This window comes from Girardinichthys multiradiatus, chromosome 1, assembly GCF_021462225.1.
Source record: "Girardinichthys multiradiatus isolate DD_20200921_A chromosome 1, DD_fGirMul_XY1, whole genome shotgun sequence".
Lineage (NCBI taxonomy): Eukaryota > Metazoa > Chordata > Actinopteri > Cyprinodontiformes > Goodeidae > Girardinichthys > Girardinichthys multiradiatus.
This window is the reverse complement of record NC_061794.1, coordinates 3,255,986-3,280,910: the sequence shown is the minus strand read 5'-3', so window position 1 is coordinate 3,280,910 and position 24,925 is coordinate 3,255,986.

The following is a 24,925-nucleotide window of genomic DNA, read 5'->3' as shown; positions in this document are numbered from 1 at the left end:
TGCATACATGTACATGTGCTATTTGTCTACGTGCCTTCAGAAATAGGTCATGTCCTGTCATGCTGTATAACTTTGTGCTACTTTGTGCTATTGAGTACAATATCACAATACATTTTGAAGCTGTCAGTGAGTATCACAGTAGGGGAAGTGTCACTGTAGTATGTTAAGAAATATGCAATAGCAATGGTGAACATAAAAAAAAAAAACTGAGACAAAAACCTGAATACACAAATTGAAATGCCTTCCACATTGTCAGGTCTTCACAAGTTCATAGTTTGGTCTTTAAAGTGAAATGAACTGTTTTCTTTATTCTTTATTCTTATTGTGGTAAATGGTTTTAGATCAAAACAGTTGCATTATGTGGAGAAAATCAATATTACAGCCTGGGAGCAGCTCCTCTGTTCAGTAAATTTTACAACGGTGTATAAAAAGCTTACACACTTAAATTACCATGATTTAATTTTGAGTCAAGAAGAGCTTTTTGTAAGGTAATGAAATTGGTCTGAAAATGTAGGTGTACTGCATCTAAAGAGGGTGCTGATGAATAAAAACATCATCTATTACTTTTGACAATGTTGTGATTGTAATGTGTCCTGCCCTAAAGCCAGTTTGAAGAATATTGTTAGTTTGAAGTAACTGAAATGGACAGACACCAATGACTCAAACACTTTTACTACAACTGCAAGATTGGAAATAGGTCTGTAGTTGTTCATATCCGTGGTAACAACCTTCCACAGGAGCTGCTGGTCATCTTATACACTGCCATAATTCAGTCTGTTTTGTGCTCATACATAACTGTGTGGTTTGGCTCATTTACAAAGCAGGACAGGTCCAAACTTAAAGGAACTATTAGAACTGCAGATAGTGTATTTTTGCACTATGACAACCTACCCTCCATCTTTTATATACCAGAAGAAAAAAGCCAACACACTTGTACATACTGTTTTTTGTACTTATTTATTTTTTTAAAACATTGTGGTTGTTGTTTGAACTGATATTGATATACAATGTTTGGCCACACAAACTTGGCAAATTAAGTTGATTCTGAAAAACAATAACAGCACTCTTCATGAAACTAATTTGACAAGTGACCTTTGACCTTCATTTGCTGTGTAATGATGAACACTTGAGGGGACATGATGGCCTGTGACCACATGTGGGACCACGTGAGGAGAGGTGATGTTAGGAGGGAGAGGTGGGGGCTTACGAAATCATCAGATGACAACTGTCTTATGGGGCTAATTAAAAGTTTATGACCTAACCTTAGTTTAGATGTACCCACAATTTTCTCCTGGATGTTCTCTAACAAACCTCATATAAACCTTCATAAAATATTCATCCATGTCCACAGGCGAGAGGTGGGGTACACTCTGGACAGGTTGCCAGTACATCACAGGGTGACACAGAGACACATAAGACAAACAATTAACACACACCCACACATACCCACACACACTTTCATACCTAAAGGCAATTTAGAGGGACCAATTAACCTAAGAGTTATGTTTTTGGACTGTGGGAGGAAGCTGGAGTACCCAGAGAAAACCTGGACATGCACGAGGAGAACATGGAAACGCCTTCATAAAATAAATGTGGAGTAATTATACTGAGTTAATATACTATTTACTAATTAGGTCACTTCTAGAAGCAACTGTTCTAGGAGCAACTATAGATAACATTCTTTAAACGCCAATTTTCCACTCTTAAACCCATTTTGTTTTACAATGTGTGCATCAAATCCAAATGCCGCTTTCTAGCTGTTGCATTGAGCTCAATAATAACTTAATGCTGATCATTGTAATGTATACTACGTCACTGTAATGGCATTGATATGCCTTTTGCCCCGAGTTTGTACTATTTTCTACTTTAACTATGTAAAGGAAATTGAAACCTACTCGTTCAATTGAGGTATATCTTTTAAAGTTTAAAGGGTAAAACTAATCTCTTTGCCTGTCAGTCAGCCCTCTGCTAAGCTCCGGTTGAAAGGACCGCAGCATAGTAAGAACTTGAACTGGCACCTGTGACGTGCAGTTCCACCTGGTTTCCCTCTGTAACACTGGGGCCAGTTCCATGCAGAGCTCCAAAATAATTGCCCTGGGCAATCTAAACCGGCTAATATGCCATGCATCATCATGTGCCAGCAGAACAGTACAATTTTGACTTATTCCATTGGCAATGTCATCCAGCTGGGCCAAAGATGCCATCGTTCAATAATTACACACAACTTTACACAGCGATTTATGAACACATGTGATCGTCTACGCCTTGTCCACCTTATGAATTATCACACTTGAGTTGTTAGGAATTAATCTGCTGATCATAAACAGTTTCCTTTTTCAGTGAGAATGAATGTGGCTCTTAGATGATTCACAAGCATTTTATGATCTTTAGCCCACAGACCAATTTACATCTTCACATGACAAAAACAGAGTAACATTTCAGTTAGCATTCAAATAAGGTTGTGTCCAGCATTTTTTGAGGTGCTACGTTATTGTATGAGGCTAAATGTGATTCAGTTTCATCGCTCAGATTTAAATTGCAAAAGCACATACTAATGGAAAAACACTGGGTTAAACTTTCCTTAAGTTGAATAAACTAAATGGAGTCATATTTCAGTGTATTTATGTGAGTTTTATGACTTTGAAGTTTGTTATTTTTCAATTAAAAAGGTTTACGTGGCTGCACACATTTTATTGGCAGGTCAAAAATTTGTGTGGATTTCCACACACTTTCACACCATGGTCATGTTTTTTTGTACATCCCAAGTTGTGTGTAAAACATCGTGCCGCAAGATTTTTTTTGTGTGTGTACCGTTCACACATAAGGCCCCAGACCTATTCAAATAAATTCTTAAATCACCAAGCACTGCAGTAAATTTTGATACAATACAAAGAAATATCAACTCAATGTTTCTTAGTGTTGTAACAGAAAAAGAACAATACAATGCTGTAAATAAATTTAAGAATAAAAGGTCCACTGATAAACTTGGCATTAATACATGTTTACATGAAGCTCTGCTATTTCTCCAATTCCAGGAGAAGTTGAAGAAAGCCAGTCAAGTCCGTGCAGGGGAGCCAGATTCAGAAAAACAACAATTATTTGGGTCAGGCTGACTCTTAATTTTCCATCAGCCTTGAGAGACTTGGTGTTGCTTCTCAATGATGAAACAAAAAAGTCAAACTTCTGCTCTTCCCCAGATCCGAGCATGCAACTTGTCCAAGATTGATTCCATTTCACCTCTGAGTCCAGGAACCGCAGCCAGCCTGCGATCTTGTAGGATCACATCGAGTTTGCGATTCTGCTCCCTTAACATTTCAGTTTGAGTGTTGATAGCTCTGCAGATCCCTTCACATAAGCCGGGCAGCCTTGCAATGGCCAGAACTGCTGCTGACGTTTCCCAATTTCATAATATGCCAGGTAACCGCAAACTCCAAAAGGCAGAAATCCTGTTGTCAGAAATCCAATTATTACACATATTCCATGTCCTCAGCTGACATTGTCAGACACACAATCATCCTCTTCTGCCAGGAGTCCATTGTGTATCCGGAGAAGAATGTCCCGTCTGGATAAGAGGGCTCTTCCTTACCCTGTCTTCCCGTCAAGAAAATTTGATCAATTGTGTTGAGAGACCAGCTGACCAGATTCATAATTCACAATTCGGAGATATGCAAAGAGAGGCTCCAAAAGAAGACAAGACACAGAGCAGAAGCAGGGCAGACAGGGGAGGATGCTGGAGACAGGAGAAAAGTGTCCTCCTCCACTGAGAGCAGAAACAAAAGAGCACTTGTGTCAGGTTCAAACAACCTAAAATACTTATAACATCACAAAAAGAAGTGAAAGACAAAGAATTAGTTATTTCACTCACTGCGAGGAGAACGGACAGGGATGTGCTTTCAGTTACAAATATCCTACCGCTCCGAAAACCATCTGTCCGCACTTCTCTTTTTATTTTCTTTGGGGGTTCCCTAGTTACAATGAATGTCGCTCTCTAAGGATGGGAAAAACAGCTGCATCGTAAACAGGTCATAAACACCATTATCTTGTAACAACACACTTCCACAGTCTCCACCATCTTAAGATCAGTGTGTCTTCTGTTCAGCACAATCAACCACCACTTTATGACACCCTCATCTGTGACTGCTTCCTTCTCAGCTCCACCTTTGATCATTGCCTGCAGACAAACTCATCATATCCTTACTCACACATACATCATGAAAGGTTATAAAGATCAAATAGCCAAGTTAAAGAAAAGGAAAATGTATAAGATAAATCTATATTCAATTATTCCAAAACTTGATCTGCTACTCCTTGTCAACCCAGAGGGAGGCGCTGACAACTCTGACTCATGCGCTTTAGATCCCCAGTTTCAATGGAGTGCATCACCAGAGACATAGACCCTAGCTCGGGGCTATTCAATTAGTGGCCTGGGGGCCACATCCAGCCCGCGGAACCCCTTTGACTGGCCCACCCCCCGACTGGCCCAACGTAAGCCGAAACAACGCATTTAAATCATATTTGCTGTGAGAGTTTTTAAAATTCCTACCCTTCCTCCTGACTTGAACGGTATCGTAGCAAAGCTTCTGACAGGTCAGAAACGTAAAATTGACCATGAAAATCGCCATTTTAACCTGCCTGGACTGAAAAATACATGCTTATTTTACTCCAAAGACTGAACTCTAAGCCACTGTTTCATTTGCAATGAAAGCCTGTCACTATTAAAAGAATATAACATTCGGAGGCACCATCTTGAGAAACACAAAGCTTTTGGGACAGCATCTTATAACAGGAGTTGTTCCACATTAGTAAAGACATTTACAGCACAAGAGAGGGCCACGGCCTCCTCACTGCGAGTGTCATAGAATTTAGCAAAGAAAAAACGACCCTTCACTGATTCTGAAACTATCAGAGACTGCATGATTACAATATCAGACGAGGTAATCCATGATGATAAAATCAAAGCCAGTGTGACATCTGCAGTCAAAAGCGTGCCCCTATCAGACACTTCAAACATGCGCAGAATGGAAATTTTAGCTCAGATTTGTTTGAGGCTCTGCAGAGCCACCTGAAAAAAGTTGAAATCATGTCAATCGCAGTGGAGTCAACAGATCGGTGTGACTCGGCACAGTTGTATGTCTGATTGTGCATTTCTATGATGCGAGACAGCGGTGTTTTGGTGAGGAGCTGCTCTGCCTTCTACCCCTCAAAAGTCACACTACAGGCAAGGTGTTCTTCGACCAAATCTCGGCTTTCTTTCAAGACAACAGGTTAGATATGACTCAAGTATGTATGCTTGTGACTGATGGTGCTCTGTCTATGACTGGGAAAGTGAGTGGACTGACTCTGGATGACAGCATTGCACCCAAACCCCGGAGGTGCCCCTGCATGCCGACCACTCACACTCCCGCATGGTACACCCCGCCGCATCAAGCAGGCCAGCCGGCCAGCCCCTCCACCAAAGCGAAGCCACATCTCAATTAACACTGCACACTGCCTGGCCAAGACCCCCTCGCCAGAGCCCGGCACCCACCCAACCGATGGACAGTGCACCGAAGCCAGGGACCGAGATCCAAGGAAATCCAAGGGATACCAAGAGAGCCGAAATGTCAGCCCCAGTACCAGACAACCCCCCAAGACCGGAATTGTTTTTTTTGTCAATAATTTCATTTAATTCTAGTTTGGCTTTACAACGTTTGCCCAGCATTTCCTCTTCCCGGGACGCTTCTAACAGTTTAATGGTTTCTTCTAATTCCAGAATATTTATGTTTTCTTTTTTCTTCTTATGTGATGGAAATGAGAATATTTTACCTCTCATCACTGCTTTCCCAGACAACAGATGTTGATGTCCTTGGCAGGTCATTAAACTCCAAATATGAAGTCCACTCTTCTTTAAAATATTTGATAAATTCTTCATCCTTAAGCAATGATGTATTAAACCTCTAGTTTTTGTTTGTGGATTTTCTTTCTTATTTACTAGAGTTAAGAAGACGGGTGCATGATCGCTGACAGCTATAGGGTGTATCTCAGTGTCTGAAATGTCAGTCAACAATGAGCTGCTGATTAAGAAATAATCCAGACGAGAGTAAGATTGATGGATTTGTGAGAAGAATGTATATTCTCTGTGATTAGGGTGAAGAGATCGCCATGCATTGCAAAGTCCGTAATCACTCATGTACTGTTTAACTATATTTACTGATTGCCAACTGCGTTGACTCCCTGTTGTGCTCAGCCTGTCTATTTCTTCATTTAGACCAAAGTTGAGATCGCCCCCAAGAAGTGAGCAATTCAAGTGTTTAGACAGTGCAGACAAAAAAGAATGGAAGAATGGGTGGTCAGCAACATTTGGTGTATATATACTGACAATACATATCTTTTGGTTATGTATAGATATTTTTATTATAAGAAATCTACCCTCTGGATCAGTAACTGTGTCTAGTACTGTAAAGTAAAACTTTTTGTGAATTAACATTGCTACTCCTCTTTACCTACAATTATAGCAGGCCAAGAAAATAAGCAACCTCAGGTGATTTAAGATCATTTGCAGCTGTGGCAGATTTATGAATCTCTTGTAATAAGACAATGTCTGCCTGTAGTCTTTTAAGCCAATTACATTTTTTTTTACTTTTTCTCTCTGGTGCCGGCTCCATGCATTTTCAATGTGACTTACCTTAATGTGCCCATAGTTGCACGTGTGTCGCTAAAGTTGGACAGCACATCACAGAAACAGATAAACCCAAGTGCTTGGGGTTGCCTGATATGTAGACCAGAAGCAGATATATAGCAGAGAAAAAGACAGTAAGAGGGGGTGAGAGATAGAAGGTTATGTTAAGAAATATTTGTGTATGTGAGAGTGTGCATGTTTGTGTGTGACAGAAAGAAAAAAGAGTGACAGAGAGGTGCGTAAGGAGAGGAAATGAGAGGTATATAAGAGGAGACAAAAAGGAGCAGATACCCAAAAGCCCAGCATTGGCCCCACATCAAACAATGTAAACATCATGCTGAGCTGTGCTTTACATTGGATTACATTTGCCAGTTATCTAACCTCTTATCAAACCAGTGTTACATGTTGTAGATTAACCTGCTGTTGCTCCTAATAAAGCCACAGAGTGATCTCCTGGTCCCTGAACAACTGACCGTTGACAAAGTTTATCTACAGCCACTGTAGCTCTGATGCCTTCGGCGATATATTTATTCCCGATTGGGAATAAAACTCGCCTCTGATTGAGGATCTACTTTGGGAACTGCTCATTAACGCTGGAGTTTGTTCCCCGCAGTTCTGCCCCGAATTCTGACCAGCTCTTTTTGTTTATAGTGCTCGAATTTTGCTACAATTGGCCGAGGTCGATTGTGATCGGACTTCTTATTTCCGAGCCGGTGAACATGTTGGAAAGTGATGTTTTTTACCTCGTCATTTGGGTGTTTCAACTGATGTTGGGGAAGTTCATGGACCATGTATTCGGCGTCCTCCTCTGCCCGTTCTGGGATGCCGGAGAAGACAAGATTTTCCCGCATTCTCCATCCCTGTATATCCAGAATGTCTCCTTCGTTTTTTTATTTTCTACGGATAGCTGCGTCATTCCATTGGTAAGTGTTTTCACGTTATTCCTCAGCGATTGGTTCTCAGCTGTTAGCGAAGCGAGTTGTTCTTGGCTAAACTCCAGAGACTCCCTCAGAGCTTGAAATTCCCTGTGGAGAACCTCCACCAGGGCGAGACAAGCATCCAGGCTGGTTAGCTTCTTGTCGATAGAGTCCAGGCAGTCAGCGTAACTTTTCTCTGGAGAGATAGTGGAGGTGCTGGCCGAGCACTCGTAACGGGTGCGTTTTGATGTTGGTGTGGCCATGGGTGTAGACTTTTGTGGCTTGCCCTTAACGAAACATTTGTCCACGTAGCTCTCCAGGCTGTCCAAGGTTTTATCGTCCTGTCTGTTTTATTGGAAAAATATGAGACAGTGGTTAGTATTTTACACTATGTTCGGCTTGAATTTATTGGCTTGTTTTACTTGAGTTATGTTGTGTTTGTTTACCAGTATACTGCCATATTAATTATGCTCAACTCTCGCAAGATCATCTCCTTAGCCCTAAGCACATTCTTCAATAGGTTCAGTTCAGAAACAAGCTCAGCATCCTGCTCACAGCCAAACAGACATCCCACCCTCCTTTGACCAACAGCTTTCCTGTCACTCCTCAAATGTTTTATCTTCCACCTTGGCCATGGACCCTTCTGCTTCTACATGTTTCCTTCAATCAAATCAGAAGATAGTGAGGCTCCCTTTGCCTCCACCTTCCACCTGTGTGTCTCAAGAAGTCAGCTGAAGCAACAACTGCAAAGACTGAACCAGAATGAGGCTGCAGTTCCAGATGGTGTCAGCCCTAGAGTCCTTAAGGCCTGTGCAGAGCAGCTCTGTGGGATTCTGCAGCATCTCTTCAACCTTAGCCTGGCCCAGATGAAGGTTCCAGTGTGGTGGAAGACCTCCGGTCTTGTTCCGGTTCCAAAGAAAACTAACCCGTCAGTCCTCAATGACACCTGTTGCCCTGATTTCCCATACCATGAAGGTCCTGGAGAGACCCCTGTTGGCCCACCTGAATAAGCAAACAATAAACTATCAAGTCCCTCTTCAGTTTGTTTATCGCTGTGGAGTTGGAGTTGAAGATGCCATCATACATTTGCTTCAACAAACCCACTGTCATCTGGACAAAGCCGGTAGCACCGAGAGGATCATGTTATTTGATTTCTCCAGTGCATTTAACTCAGTTTAACCTGATTTGTTTTGTCAGAAACTCCAGAAGACTCAGGTGGAGGCCTCAATAATCTCCTGGATCAAAGACTACCTGACAAACAGACCACAGTTTGTGAGACTGAAGGATTGTGTGTTTAACCAGGTAGTCAGCACCACAGGAGCACCACAGGGGACTGTGCTCTCACCATTCCTTTTCACTCTCTACACCTCAGACTTCCAGCACAACACAGACTCCTTCATCTGCAGAAATACTCGGGTGATTCTGCAGTCGTGGGGTGGATCAGAGATGGACAAGAAGCTGAGTACAGGGAGCTGGTGGACCGCTTTGTGGCATGGTGTGGAAACAATCATCTCATCTTGAATGTGAATAAAACAAAGGAGATGACTGTTGATTTTAAGAGAAACAGGAATAGGTCAAACACTATTTTCATCATGGGAGAAGAAGTGGAGGTGGTGGAGGACTATAAATACCTCGGAGTTCACCTGAACAACAGACTGGAACATTATGGATAACCCTGAGCATCCTCTTCATGACTGTTGTACAACAACAGAGTCTCTTCAGTCAGAGGCTTCTTCAGATCTGCTGTAAGACAGACCGCTACAGGAGATCTTTCCTGCCCAGAGCCATCATCATCTACAACGGCTCTTTGAAGAAACCTTCATTATATGAGCTAGAACAGCATTTAATTTCCCTTTGGGATTAATAAGGTATTTTTGAATTGAATTGAATTAATAGCTAGACTGCTAGTGGCTTCTTCTGTCTGTGTTGACTTGTTTGACAAGATGTGTTTGAAAGACAATAAAAAAAAAATTTTTTATAGAGTGGCGTGCAAATGCAGATTGTTGTTACTTTATTTTCATTACTAAATAATGTAAGAATTATGATTATTGAAAAGAAACAGGAGGAATGCAAAACTGAGGTACCTAACCAAGAGGATAGAACTGCAATCCATAGAATGTGCCTTATAGACGATTACAGGATCTCTATGCTTTGGCAACTAATTTACACATTAAAATCCTTCATGATCTAAGAGTATTCCACCCCCCTATTTCTTTGTGGGTGGTATGTTCCCCAGTATTAAAACTACATTCATGTTACCAAAGTAACTTGTGTAGGTTAACTGCCTGCTTTAACCCTAACCGGCTCCACCGAAAGTGGAATTGGATCTGAAAATGTTTTTGGATTCATTTGGACAATCAGCAGTGTGTATTCTTATGGTTTGAGATTTTGATGTGTTTTTCGTGCTTCTAAGTTTTAAAATCGATTGGCAAGTTGTGACAATCAAGAGGTGTTTTGGGTTTTTATTTTCTTTTGATTCTGTAGTATCGATGGAAAAAACAAAATGCACCTTAATAAATGCGCCTAACAAGGAGAACGGTGAGAATGAAAGTGGCACTTTTATAACATTTTTGCGAGAATTGAGAACAGACAGAGGATACAACCAAACCAGTGTCTCAGTCTACCCGTCCTGCTGTAAACAGGGAAAACAAATACTTTTTATAGCCCATCACAGTGAGAAAGTTGTTCACAATACAGAGACAGGGAGATAAAACAGACCTTGAGCATTATATTTCTAAAGAGGTCAGCATGATGTGACACCTCGAAGAGAAGAGAGGTATCTTCTCTTGGGTAAGCACAATGTTGATATCAGAAAGGCCTTGCATTTCAGGCGCCTCTAAGTGTGACATGCTGAGCTGCAATGGTAGATCTAGTCTGAACTGGAGATCTCATAGACAACAAGCTGATCTAGGACACACATGGTAAAACAGATACTAAACAGGATGACCAATTTGAATTTTTCCACTCTATCAGTATGCAAGATCAACTGGAATGTATGTATTTGGAATTTGTATGATTCAACTGAATTGGCTTTGTACAGTGCATTGAGACAACATGTGTTGTGAGTGGCACTATATAAATAAACTGAAATGAAACTGAATTGAATTAATTTGTTCATCCCCCTGATATGTTCTTTAGGTCTTATCTTATTGAGTTCATTTCCATGTGTTCATTATTGTTAGGTGTTTTCTATACTAGTTCATTACTTTGGGTTTAATCTACCAGTTTATTCTAACGTTCCTTTGTACAGTAAGTTCTGTATCTCTGGTATCTGTCTCCAGCAAGTCCGTCTGCTCTCCTCACCCTTCTGTGGCCACTGTTCACACTTTCATCTGTCCCGAGGGCCATCAATGCATAATGCAGCATGCAACTTCTCAAAACAGTATTCACAGAGAGAGTACTATTACACACAAATACAGTGTTCAAATAACATACTGTGTGTGATTTATAGACAAACACTGTAAGGGGGTCCTCCAGTGAGGCCATTGTCATGCAGGAAGCCACATATGCAGACATCAGTTAGTAAGGTGGGGGTTGAAAGGGTCTCTGGGTCAAAGCGGCAGGGTGCTCTAAGCAACAGCAGGACTCCTCTCTGACTGTCACAAGCCTTTCACAAGCAGATCCAACAACAAACTGTCTCCTCAGCACTCCCACCACGGCTGTCAGTCAGTCTGATGGCAGCTGAAGAAAATAGCAAGGGGCCTGTTGTGGAAAATTATTCTATCCAAAGCACTGTTATGGTAAGAAATCAATCACGGCTAGCAGCCAGCAGACTGTTTTTGAGGCACTCAGAGACCAGGTGCTCCGCATGCGAATTACATCACTGCAGAAAGTGCTACAAAGACAAGCCATACCTTGTTGGAAAGGTTAGTTTCTCTAGTTTGTAAAGATACCAGACATAGGGGTTGCTTTCTGTAGCAATTTGTTCAGAGAGACAGCCATGTCTTAAGGACTTTTAAATATCATTGCATCTGTTTAAATTGCAGTAAAACTAAAAGTATCTGTGCAAAATTAATTTGGGGAATTATTTTGTGAACAATAAGGCCTCCTCTTGCAAGGGATTTAGGAAAATAAAACCTGGCGGCGTTGTTGCTCTTTTCAAACCCGTGCCTGTATGCTCGGGCTAAGAGGTTAACCAGTCTAAATTTAAGATTAAACAAATGAACATACCCCTCCTTGAACCTTAACGTGATGGAGGGATTTGAGTGCTGATGATCCAAGAGGGTATGTTGAGCCAGGGCCCCACCCTGGAGCCAAGCTTGGGGTCGGGACTCGTCGGCGAGTGCCTGGTAGTGGATGGGTTGGGGAGACTTGGTGCCCTGCATCTTGCTATGAAACTCTTTGGCCTGGGATCTGCTGCTCCTGTACTCAGCTTCTGTTAGCTTTTCGGCAGGAGGCTTGAAGCAGAGATAAGGTGCAGACCAACCAGACGTTTATTCACAAATGTTCAACAGGTACACAATCAAGCAGAGAGGCTGGTTCAGCAGGTCACATGAGGTCTCAGCAGCAGCTTACAATGATCTTAACAGGCAGCCTTTTATTGCCTACTACACCCACCGATTAACAGACCTACCATGAAATAGGGTAAACCCAACATATATACACTAACATCTACAAAATGGTTAAAACATCTTAATACTCTTTTTAAGAAACATTATATATATCACTGGAAAGTATCAAAAAACAAATTTCTAGAATTAAATATATAATACTACTTCATAAAGTGCAAAGGGTCATAGCTCTGTTGAGCCATCCGTTCCCTTAGTTCTTAGCAGTCATGACTTTATGGGATTCTTCTTAAATAAAATTGATTCTATTAAAAAGAAAACCTTTGACATACTCCCGTAGATGATTACTTCATCCTCAGCAAGTGAGACAACATTGGAAATAACTGCAAAACCTGATTTGTGTTTGGACTGTTTTGATCCTGTGAAGCTTCCTGAGTTATCAGAAATATTAGCTTCATCTAAACCTTCAACTTGTATGTTGGACCCAATCCCAACCAAATTATTTAAGGAATGTTCCCTCTGATTACCAGCCCCATTTTAGATATGATTAATCGATCTTTAGTAAATGGATATGTACCACAGGCTTTTAAGTTAGCTGTAATTAAACCTCAGTCAGTCAGTCATTTTCTACCGCTTATTCCATAGTGGGTCACGGGGGAGCTGGTGCCTATCTCCAGCAGTCTATGGGCGAGAGGCGGGGTACACCCTGGACAGGTCGCCAGTCCATCGCAGGGCAACACACAAACAACCATGCACACTCATTCATACACCTAAGGGCAATTTAGAGTGACCAATTAACCTAACAGGCATGTCTTTGGACTGTGGGAGGAAGTCAGAGTACCCGGTGAGAACCCATGCATGCACAGAGTTTGCATGTAATTAAACCTTTACTTAAGAGAGGTCTTCGGCGTGTTCGTTTATTCACCGTAAGCTGAAAGAATGCACATCCATTGAAATAACACACTCAGACACCGTTATATTGAATTCAAAGTACCTGACCCAGGGGAAGCTCTCATGTGATCTGACCACACACCGAGACAACTTCGGAGCTTCTCACTGGGCTCATTGCTTTTATTAAAACACACATGAAAATGGGCAGCGCCCTGTTTACAGTTTTTTCTCACATATAGTCACGTACAAACTTTTCCTGCCTACCATATTAGGACATGTTCCTGTCTCCCAGCACCTGCACTCGTATCTACTGATATAAGCAGGGAGTAAGTCAGTCTCTACTTTTTCACACACTCCTTCAGCTCTCAATATTTTATGCTTCATCACACTCAAGGCCAAGTTTGTGCAATAACAATTCTGCAGGCCACAATGTCTTATACTAACACAGGTTATACATTTTATTTCCCACACTGGTTATGAACATAATAATAATAATGCACACACATAATATATCTCCACAATTTTCCCCTTTTGAAGTCACCTATGTGACTTCACCACTACTTGGAGATGCTAAATAAAAGAGTTTAGCAGTCATTACAACCTGTGGAGCAGAAGGAAATGTTTGTCATAATGCTTTTTGACCCTGCCTCCAATGCCACACCCTGTGCCCAGGGACTATTGCCTGTTGGGCCTTTGTAGTCCCAAGGATGCTTACAACCTTCTAAATCTTGACAGGGAGTCGTGACCCCTCTAACTGGAGGGTGTCCACCCGTGCTTTATTCCATAGTCTGTCAAATTTTGCCAATATAATATTCTACCATCCTTCTGTTCCCTAGACAGTAAAGAATTAGTTCTCTAAAAAGTTGTCACACCCTACAAAAAGTATTTGCACCCTAGACAGTAATACATGTCAGACAAGTTTTAGCACCCAAACAAGATTTAGCACTCAAAAAGTATTAGCACTCAAAAACGTATTAGCACTCAAAAAAGTATTAGCACTCAAAAAAGTATTAGCCCTGTGACTTACTCTTACGGGTTAATCTTCGTCCTCCTCCTCGTTAGCATCAACCACAAACAAAGGCATCGTATGGGAAGGAGGAGGAGGTGCGGTTTTTCCTTCAATGGTTGTAGTAATAAAGCGAACAATCAAAGATCTTATACATGGTACACAGCAACATCCACAGGTAACCATAATAGCTACGAAAACAGCAATGGATATGAACAATGACATAATCAACCCTTTCCAGTGTCCAAACATTCCCGTCATCCAGTCTTCTGACGGATTGTCTATACCTGAGTGCTCATGCATCGTGGCCGAAAGTGTTTTTAACCCTTCTAAGGCTTTTGAGACTGAACCATCCGGTGCAGTGTTGTTGGAAATAAAAGTGCAACACATATCCCCAAACAGTGTTCCATCGCATTGACTCAGGTCAAAGGTTCTTGCGCTCCTTTTCATGACGTGTCTCCTTCTTCTATGTGTTAATGCCCTGGTCTTATCATGTGTGGTCGGGGCAGATGTTATATTAGGTCCTATCAGGATCAGTGGTGCCTGTAGCCTAACCATGCACACAATCCTACAGTGTCTTGTGGTGAGCAGTCTGTGATCGCCGCAATAATAGTAGAGTCCTGCTCTTGCCCAGGGACCTATAACTGAGCCTGGCACCGTGACGTTACACCAATCGCAAGGAATTTGTCCTACATTTGCCTGTGGTTTTGTGGAAGTGAAGTCAAAACAAGTGTATGTGCCATTTCTCTGTAGAGGGGTAAATGGTCCTGTTTTAGTGTTATTTGGAATGGGAGGAAAAATGCTGGCTAGTGTGGCGCAGTTAGCTGGTGTGGCCTCATTAGTTAGTTGTATCATGCAATTGTAACCCCACGTGTCCTCTGGATACAGAGGTGCAGGTTCAGTAGTTAAATGTGGTCTTGCAGCCGTGCATGCTACACAATCTGATTTACTTTGTTCTTTGGCAGTCTGAGTTATCCATTGGAGCTAGAGGTAATCTTCAGTATATCCCGTGGCCATCTGGATAATTTCTATGGGTTTTAAGGTGTTGTAGTCTATTTTTATCCTCCCCTTGTCTGACACTGCCTGATTGGAGTGATTTATGAAATTTATCTTGATGATGCCTTCCGAATTCTGTGTGTTCCATCCTAGTCGAAGACCAAACATGAAATAGGCATTGTGTGTTCCTAGGGGGTTGTGTGTCAAGGCTTTAAGTGTAAAAAGAAATGGCTGTGGGCCGTTTGAGGCGGTATTTGGTAAACTACTACGTATCAGAGAAATGTTTAGCGCTTCAAGTTTAGGTGTCGGGTCAGGGTTAAAAATATCGGTATTCCATGGTCCGTTGTAATATATAGTATTTTTCCACCCCCTACCGCACAAAGGGGTGGGTGTGTCTGTACTTGTGGACGCGCAGTGTGTGGAGAGTTCAACATTAGCGCATAGGTAATAGTGGAGCCTCATCAACCATGTGCTGCCTGGGATTTGGTAAGAGCTACAATTGATGACGTCGCAGAGATCAAATTGGAAAGTTGTGGTCACGCCGAGAGTGTGATTTAATTCTATTCCGCCAAACGCCTGGAGGCATTTATCTGGACCCTGGGGTTCGGATTGTCTTTTATTGATCCTGGGATGACTGGAGCATGTCTGGAAAGGAAGTTCACAGAACAATCCAAAAATCAACGTAACAATGAAGAATGCTAAAACACCTATACCTACCATGTCCCAACCCTTAAGGGGCCTGGGTCCTAGATTTTCACCTCCCATTCTTTTCGAAGGTACCTGCAAAGGAAGTAGAGGATTAACAATATGGTGAAACACAAAAGACCTTTTTATTATTATTATTATTTTTTTTGTTTTTTGAAAAGTTCAGAGCGTTCAGTTCAGTTCTCAGTGGGAGAGCAGCTACGACCACCAGTGAAAGAGAGGAAAGCTCAATCACACCCGCCTCTTCTGTGTGATGTCCTGGTCTTCACTCACAGGTGTAGACTGACCTGGAGCCAAGTGGTCTCACCAGGGGATTATTCTGCCCCTATTGGTGGGACCACTGATCTGACGGTGCACCTAAGGTGTAGACTAACCTTTAGGTGTAAATGAACGTTTTCGCACCCTAGGGGATTATTCTGCCCCTTGAATTGGGTGAGAAAGGTCTTCTGGTGTGCTGGTGTTGTCCCTCAGGTTCTGCTGGACCTCTGGCAGCGATGTCTGTGGTGCCTCTGCTGCTGCACACTGGCTCCAATGATACCACGTGTCTCCTTTGCCCTTGACCCTCACCGCATGTGAGGTTCTCTCTGTGACCTGGAATGGACCCGTCCACCTGGGCTCTGACCACTTCCGTTTGATGACTTTCAGAAGGATCCACTCTGCGTCTGAGGAGGTGGCTCAAACCTCGGATGGTTGGGCGGCCACCTGTTTTGAGAATGCTGCAACCAAGCTGTGGAGAGATCTATAGTAATCATGGTGAGACATAGATTGTTCACATTCAGTCAAAAAAGGTAACCTGGTTTTTGGGCCTGGAAAAGGTCTTCCAGTCTGCAGTTCATGGGGCGTCAACCCATGTCTCTGGCTCACTGAGCTTCTTACTGACATCAAAGCTAAAGGTAATGTTGTGACCCAATTCATTTTGGTCTGTGCACAGATTTTAGCCAATTTAGTTTTGATTGTCTGGTTCATCCTTTCCACTTTCCCTTGAGATTAGGGGTGGTACACTGTTCCAAAGGAAAGTCTCAATGTGTGCTGTTATCTGACCTGATTTTCGCAGGAAAACCATGCCTGGGGATGTAGTGATTAATCAGACACTTCACCACTGTTTTGCTGTCTTCCTTTTTTGTTGGCCAGGCTTCGGGCCAACCGGTGAATGCATCCGCACACACCAAAAAATATCTGAACCCATTCACTCTCTCAGTCATGTCTGTGTAGTCTATGATGATTTCCTTACCTGCTACCGGGTCCGCCGGGAACTTACCTGGTGCATGCTTCAGAGTGGGTCTCACATTGAATTGTTGGCAGGTGCTACACGAGCTTATCCAATGACCTATCGTCTGTTTCAAGTATGGATGCCACCAGTGCTCAAGACTCTTCATCATTTGTGCAGTTCCTGCATGTCCCGGTCCATGTGCTTCTTCCAGCGCTGTTGTGGTGAACCCTGGGGGTAGGATGGGACGTCCGTCTGGACTTCTCCATAGTTCATCCTGGTCTTTTCTTCCCCCTCTTGCCTTCCAGACTGATTTCTCTTCCGGTGAGGCCTCATTTTGCAGTCTACTCACCTCTTCCAGAGTCGGTTCTGGTGTCCATTCAACTTCAGAGTTCATCAAGATGTGTATGGGCAGATATCCAGCTTTGGTTTTGGCTGCTTGGTCTGCAGCTTGATTTCCTTGAGCCACCCTAGTGTGGCTGTTATCTGTCTGTCAGCCCTTCTGCCTTAAGAGTCACAAAGTTCGTTCCTGTGTCTTCCACCACCGCATAGGCTGCTTTCAAACTCTCTGTGTCATGTCTAAAACAACAGCCATCTGTGTACAGGTTTCTTGCTTCTGTCAGTGGTTCTCCTTGTAGGTCTGGTCTGATTTTCTCACTTACCTCAACTTTTTCAGCGCATACGTGGGGCTCTCCTTCTGTCATTCTGTCTGCCATGTTGATCCCTTCATGGCTGTAGATGATATTTGGCGCCTCCAGCACCTTACTCAATCTCTGTTGTCTCAATGGTGAGAGTGTGAAAGTTTTGGAATTGACAAATGCCACTTCCCCATGTGATGTTAGAATGTGTAGTGGATGTTCCATCACTACGTGGGCTGTGTTTTGGATGATTTTTGCCAACCCTGCTGCATGTCTGGTACATTCATGGTGTCTTTGTTCCATGTTGTCAAGCATCACGCTAATGTACATTAGCACTGTTCTTACTCCCCCTTTTTGGAACAGCAGCCCGTTCGAAGTATGTGCTGTTACAGAAACATCCAAGTGAAAGGGCAATGTGTAGTCTGGATGTGCCAAGTTAGCAGCTTGGGAAAGGATGGTTTTAAGAGCAATAAAGGCTTCCTCTGCTTCTGTTGTCCATTCTAGAGGCAACGTCAAATTGCGCATGCCCTGTTTCTTCACTAAGTCGCGGAGTGGGCCAGTTAGGTCAGTGTATTCTGGGATAAATGACCTGCTGTATCCGGTGAGTCCCAAGAAGGAAAGCATGTCCTTCACCCGCACCAGCAGATTGATGTAAAGGGGACATTCCTGTCCCGGGCTGGGAGATCACCCTGCCTAAGAAATCCACATGTTTCCTGCAAATTTGCAATTTGGCTTTGCTGACCTTGTACCCAGCGTTTGCCAGGTGTGAGAGTACCACAGCCGTGGCCTCCAAGCATTCAGAAACAGTTGGTGTCGCCAAAAGAATGTCATCCACATCTTGAATCAATGTGGTGTTCGGTGGGAGGGGACAGTCTTGGAGGGATTCCTTAAGGACCTGATTAAATATTCCTGGTGACAGAGCAAAGCCCTGCAGCAAACAAGTGTAGCGGTACCTGTATGACTTATATGTGAAGGCAAAAACATCTCTGCACTCCTCAGCTAGAGGGAGGCAGAAGAAAGCGTTGGCCAGATCAATGCAGGTGAACCATGCATGTTCGGGGCTTAGATTAGTGAGAGCAACGTATGGATTAGGCACTGGTACTATGGGAGTGGACAGTGCTGCATTTACAGCTGTCAAGTCGTGGGCCATTCTCCATTTCCCAGTGCCCTTCTTTTCTACTGGTAGGATGGGTGTGTTCCAAGAAGAGCCGTCAGCTGGTTCCAGCACCCCAGTGTTCCACACCCCCTGTATGGTGTCAGAAATTCCAGTTTCGGCTGCTGGTTTGTGAGGGTACTGGGATTTCCAAAGGGGTCGGTCAGTGTTAAGCTGGACAGTGATGGGAGAGCACTGAATGAGTCCCACATCTGTTGGGCACTCAGCCCAAAGTGAAGATGGCATACTCTGAACTACAGCTGCAGCCATTGGATGATCTGTTTTTTCTCTCCCATGATGTCTTTCAAGTTGCACATGTTCCAAGGTGCCAACGTCTGTGGACATGTTGGTAATGCGGTAGGTGTTACCTGAGGGTGAATAAGATAGATTGGGTGTGGATAAAGAATGCCAGTCAGTGAGAGCTAGGGAGCGTTTTAACACTCCTCCCAGCTCGCGAGCTTCGTGGGCAGGGTGGAGGGCTGGTGAAACATGTGGTACACCATCCGACCACATTTTGAACCAGTCCTTCTGCTCTGTAGACAGCTGCACAGAGGCTACGACACCTTCAGGGGCTACATAAATGTCTGCGGTGGCGATCTCCCAGGAGGCCCCTCCAGCTCCTCAGCAAAGCTTTCCTGATAACACTCACAGTTATTCCTGTCATAGTAGAGGTTGACATGTGGCGGGTCAGGGGGAGAGACGTAGGGCGCCAGGGTCGAGATCCAGGATTTCCACCGAAGGAATGACGAGAGAATGCCTCCGCCCGCTGTGGTTTCTGGATGCAGAAGGACCCAATATATGTCAGCCATAGGGTCAGACAGGGGTTGTATGAGATACTGTCCATGAGAGAGGTGAGCATTGTTGCTACAGGCTAGTTGAGTTCCATTGGGCAGATGCACAGACAGTCCATCAGGTCCACATAAAATGGTGGCACCCATTTTAATCAAAATGTCTCTGCCCAATAAGTTGACAGGGGTGTCCGCTGACACCAAATAGCTGTGGTTCAAAGTCTGTCCCCCTATCTCGGTTTTTAGGGGTGTGGTGTAAGGTAGGACCTGTTTAGCCCCAGAAAACCTCATGACAGTAGTAGTCCTTGTGGAGAGGGTTGTAGGAGGGGCTCATTGAATAGTTGAGCATGTGGCCCCAGTGTCCACCAAAAAAGGAAGAGTTTGTCCATACACTGTCACGGACAGTAAGGGGTCCTCAGTCCCTCTCTCCGGGGGGTTCTGTGGGGGCCCTCAGTAGTGGTCTGGCCCAAAGTTGGGTTCATCCCAGGCTGGCAGCTGAAGTGAAGGTTGCTGCTGTTGACCTTCACGTGATGGACCACCCCGTCCTTGATACGGGCGTCGCCCTGGGCCTCCTCGGGGTCCATACCCACGACCATATGCCTCAAGGTTGTATGGACATTCTCGGCTCCAGTGACCCTGCTCCTCACAGTAGTAGCAAACGTCAGCACCCCCCCATCGCCTTGGTGATCCGCCACGGAATCCACGGCCCCTTGGCCCGCCCCTGACCCTGAACCGTCCTGGTTGGGCATGATAGGGACCCGAGGTTGCAGACCTCGGTGCAATCGTGTCCTGATGGCCAGGAAAGGGAGGAGGCTGGGGACCCTGAGAAACCGCACCTTCATACATTATTTTGGGGGTTTTATTGTCTTTCTTCTGGTCTCCTGCTTTTTGCTTGGCTTCAGCTAACTGCATTTTTAACACTTGGGTCTGCAGAGTTTTAAGTTCCTCCTCATCTTTCTTATGTTCCTCTCTTATTTTGGACAGGTGGTGTATCAGATGGCAATCCCAAGTTCCAGCCTCCGCTCCAGCCATGTCAGGATTGTCGTCCATACTGGCCTTCACCTGTTGGGGCAGTCCCTTAAGGACAGCATCTCTGAACCAGACTCGCTGTGCCCCCTCATTAGCTGGGTTAGTTCCTGTCTGAGTTTGCCACATGGATTTGCACTGGTCCATGTATTCCCTGGGGTTAATTTTAGGGTCCCATTCAAACTTAGGAAGGGTGCGCCCCCTTGTTACAGGGTATGCTTGTCTCAATGCATCACCTAGCCAGTGGACATGCTGGGTGAAGAAGTCAGAATCCGGGGCTCTTGAGGTAAAAGCAGCTGTCTCAATCTCTCTACATGTGTGGTGTGGCATGCACCGTCCTGCCACTGCTCTATAATCTCCCAATGCTAGCGTGGTGCCTGCCGTCAGGGTGTCTAAAGTCTGGAGCCACACTGCTGCTCCGTCAGTTATGGGGGGCAGTTTGTCACAGAGAGCCGTAATGTCGCCCAGAGAGAAAGGTTTATACCTACCGGGGGTTCCAGAGCCTTGTTGCTGTAAAAGGGGATAATTGGTTTTTGGGGCATAACTAAAGCCTTCTGGTTTAGCTGGCAGCTGTGCGGGGTAAATGTTCCCTTAACTGTCCAACTGTGTGACTGCGTATTGGGGATCCGTCCTCAGGATGGTTTTGCTGCGGACCTGCTCTGTCTTCTCCACTTTCCTGTGGCATGCTGTGCCTGCTTACCTGCACCTCTACAGCTGGGGTAGAGGTTTAACAAGGTGTGGGTGTAAGAAAAGGATTAGGACACAAAACCCTATCTGGCCTCCAGGATCCACTTAGCATTAAAGCCACTGCACCTTCCGGATCAGATCAGTCCCTGCCCCTTGTAAGCCAGAGCCTGGCCCCCGTGCCCCAGCCTCTGAAATTAGACATGATTCTTGTGGGGGTGAGCGAAAGGGATTTGTTTTGCTCAGGCTTATTTGATGTTGTTCTTGTCTTTACCTCTGTCTTGAAAGGCTGCTTTTTCTGCATCCTGAAATGACCCATCAGATGCTGGCATAGATAATCCAGAAGTTCCACTGACAGATTCATGCCCCTCTTTTGGAATGTCCAAGCCATGCACCACCAGTGTTCCATTCTGTACTTTCAATATGGGGTACAATCCACCAGGGGGCGGTGTGGGCGCACTAGTGAGGGAGCTGTACTTGGAGGAGGGTGCATACGGAGGAGGCGTGTCCATCCCCTGAGCTGATTTTGACCCCACCTTCTTGTCTCCTTCTCTGGGTTTTTTCAGCTGCATCGTGTGAATTCCTCCTTGATAAATCAAAAGTATGTCTGCCCAGAATCGTTCTTCTTTTTCAAATTTATTTATGTTTGTCTTGTACTTACCTTTGGACCAAACAGTAGCTTCATTCAACTTACTTTGTGCTTCCTGTGTGTTTTTCTTCGCTGTGTTCAGTTTCTTTCTAAACCAATCACCTAAATCGCACTTGTCCATCAAATTAATTCCATTCGCCTTCAATGTTTGTCTTACCTTTTTTTCGATCTTATTTTTAATCTTCTCAGCATCGTCTGTATCCTGGTTTGGAGAACCAGTGCTTGTATGTTATTTAATTGTGTTTTTAAATCCACCCATTCTGTTGTGTCCGGAAATTTACCTGCCATGTTGTTTAAAATCCTGTGGAATAAATGTTCAATCAACTCTTCACAATATGCGCACAAAATCCACTTATCACTGTATTGTCTTTGTTAACAACACAGTGCATTTATTCAGCCGCAATGGTAAACCTGCTCTTCCGCTGGCGTTACCCAGACGCACACACACACATACGCAGTCAGCGTTTTCCCACAGTCACTACCGTTTAATATCAGCAAAAAAACACTTAACATTCACACTTATTCTATAATCCGCCACACAGATAGTTATATCTAGTACTTTGTCTTTTTATTTTACCCCAAATAATCATCCAGCGTCAGTCGGAAACACACACATTCCAGCTCATATTTCCTCAATTCAACACAACAGTCAGTGACAGACACTCGCACACAGGAAATATACACAAGTATGCAAAAACAATCCACTACAAGCCACTTCACCCTATATTCAATAAATGCATTTCATTTTCGCTCAAGTAATTAAAAATCCAACCGCATTTTTAAGTCAGAATGTGTGTTGAAAGATTTAAATTCGACTGCACTGCCAGTCAGTTGTGTAATTCCTCCGTGTGACCACTAGATGGGAATCTAACCCTTTGTAAGATTTCTGGATGAGCCTCTAAGTCTTTTTTTTTTTTTTTATGCAATATAAGGACTTTAACCTTATTAAAGGACTTTAACATTTGACCTTTGACCTAAAAGGACTTTAACCTTTGGCCTTATTTCAGCTTTTCATATCTGACTCCATTTAAACCCGTTCACTTAATACACACTCTTTTACAGTTTTGCAGAGTAATAACATTCAGAACCACTGACATTCTAGAGATAATTTGGCCTATACATAAATTCAATCGGCAGAATTTAATACAATAGGCTCTGCATACCTTTTTGATGTGGGCGCCCTGGATGTCAGGATGTCTGTCACACTCTCTCTTTGTCCGAATTCCTTGATTCAGCCGTGAATCACGTCGGAGGTCACCAATTGTTGAAGCACCCCCTCCGAGAGGTCTTCGGCGTGTTCGTTTATTCACCGTAAGCTGAAAGAATGCACACCCATTGAAATAACACACTCAGACACCGTTATATTGAATTCAAAGTACCTGGCCCAGGGGAAGCTCTCATGTGATCTGACCACACACCGAGACGACTTCAGAGCTTCTCACTGGGCTCATTGCTTTTATTAAAACACACATGAAAATGGGCAGCGCCCTGTTTACAGTTTTTTCTCACATATAGTCACGTGCAAACTTTTCCTGCCTACCATATTAGGACATGTTCCTGTCTCCCAGCACCTGCACTCGTATCTACTGATATAAGCAGGGAGTAAGTCAGTCTCTACTTTTTCACACACTCCTTCAGCTCTCAGTATTTTCTGCTTCATCACACTCAAGGCCAAGTTTGTGCAGTAACAATTCTGCAGGCCACAATGTCTTATACTAACACAGGTTATACATTTTATTTCCCACACTGGTTATGAACATAATAATAATAATGTACACACATAATATATCTCCACAAAACCTTCGCTTGATTGAGATGACTTGAAAAATTACAGACCTATATCCAATCTTCCATTCTTGTCTAAAATTCTTGAGAAAATAGTTACTAATCAAATGTGTGAGCTAATCATATCACTGAAACAGCTCTGCTGAAAGTCACTAATGATATTCTTATGGCCTCAGATAATGGACTTGTGTCTGTACTGGTTCTGTTAGGTCTCAGTGCTGCATTTGATACAGTCGACCATAATATTCTCTTAAAAAGGCTGGAATATGCTGTAGGGATCAGGGGAACAGTGCTAGGCTGGTTTAAATCGTATCTGTCTGACAGATTCCAGTTTGTTCATGTAAATGATAAATCGTCTTTAAACTCCAGGGTTAATTGTGGAGTACCACAAGGTTCAGTACTTGGGCCAATTCTCTTTACTATATATATATGCTTCCAATAGGTCAAATTATCAGGCAGCATAGGATACATTTTCACTGTGACGCTGATGATACTCAGCTTTACTTATCCATAAATCCTGATGAGCCCAACCAGTTAGATAGACTACAAGCATGTCTTGAAGATATCAAAAACTTGAATGACTTTAAGTTTTTTGCTTCTAAATTCAGACAAGATAGAAGTTGTCGTCTTTGGACCGGAGTCTTTAAAAATGAAACTGCTTAGTCAATCACTTAACCTGGATGGCATTAAATTGACCTCCGGTAATAAAGTAAAAACCCTTGGTGTTACTTTTGACCAGGACATGTCATTTAAATCCCATATTAAACAGGTTTCTAGGATTTCCTTCTTTCACCTCTGGAACATCGCCAAAATTAGAAATATCTTATCCAGGAGTGACGCTGAAAATCTAGTCCATGCATTTGTTACTTCAAGGCTGGACTACTGTAATTCGTTACTATCAGGATGTCCACAAAATGCAGTTAAAAGCCTTCAGCTGATTCAGAATGCTGCAGCAAGATTTCTGATGAAAATTAAAAAGAGATATCATATTTCTCCTATTTTATCTTCCCTTCATTGGCTCCCTGTTAAATCCAGAATAGAATTTAAAATTCTCCTCCTCACCCTTAATGATCTAGCTCCATTATACATCAGAGATCTGATTGTTCCATATGTTCCTAACAGAGCACTTTGTTCTCAGACTGCAGGTTTACTGGTGGTTCCTAGAGTCTCTAGAAGTAGAATGGGAGGCAGATTCTTTAGTTATCAGGCTCCTCTCCTTTGGAACCAGTTCCCTGTTTTGGTCCGTGAGTCTACTTTTAAGGCTAGGCTTAAAACTTTCCTTTTTGATAAAGCTTATAGTTACAGTGGCTTAGG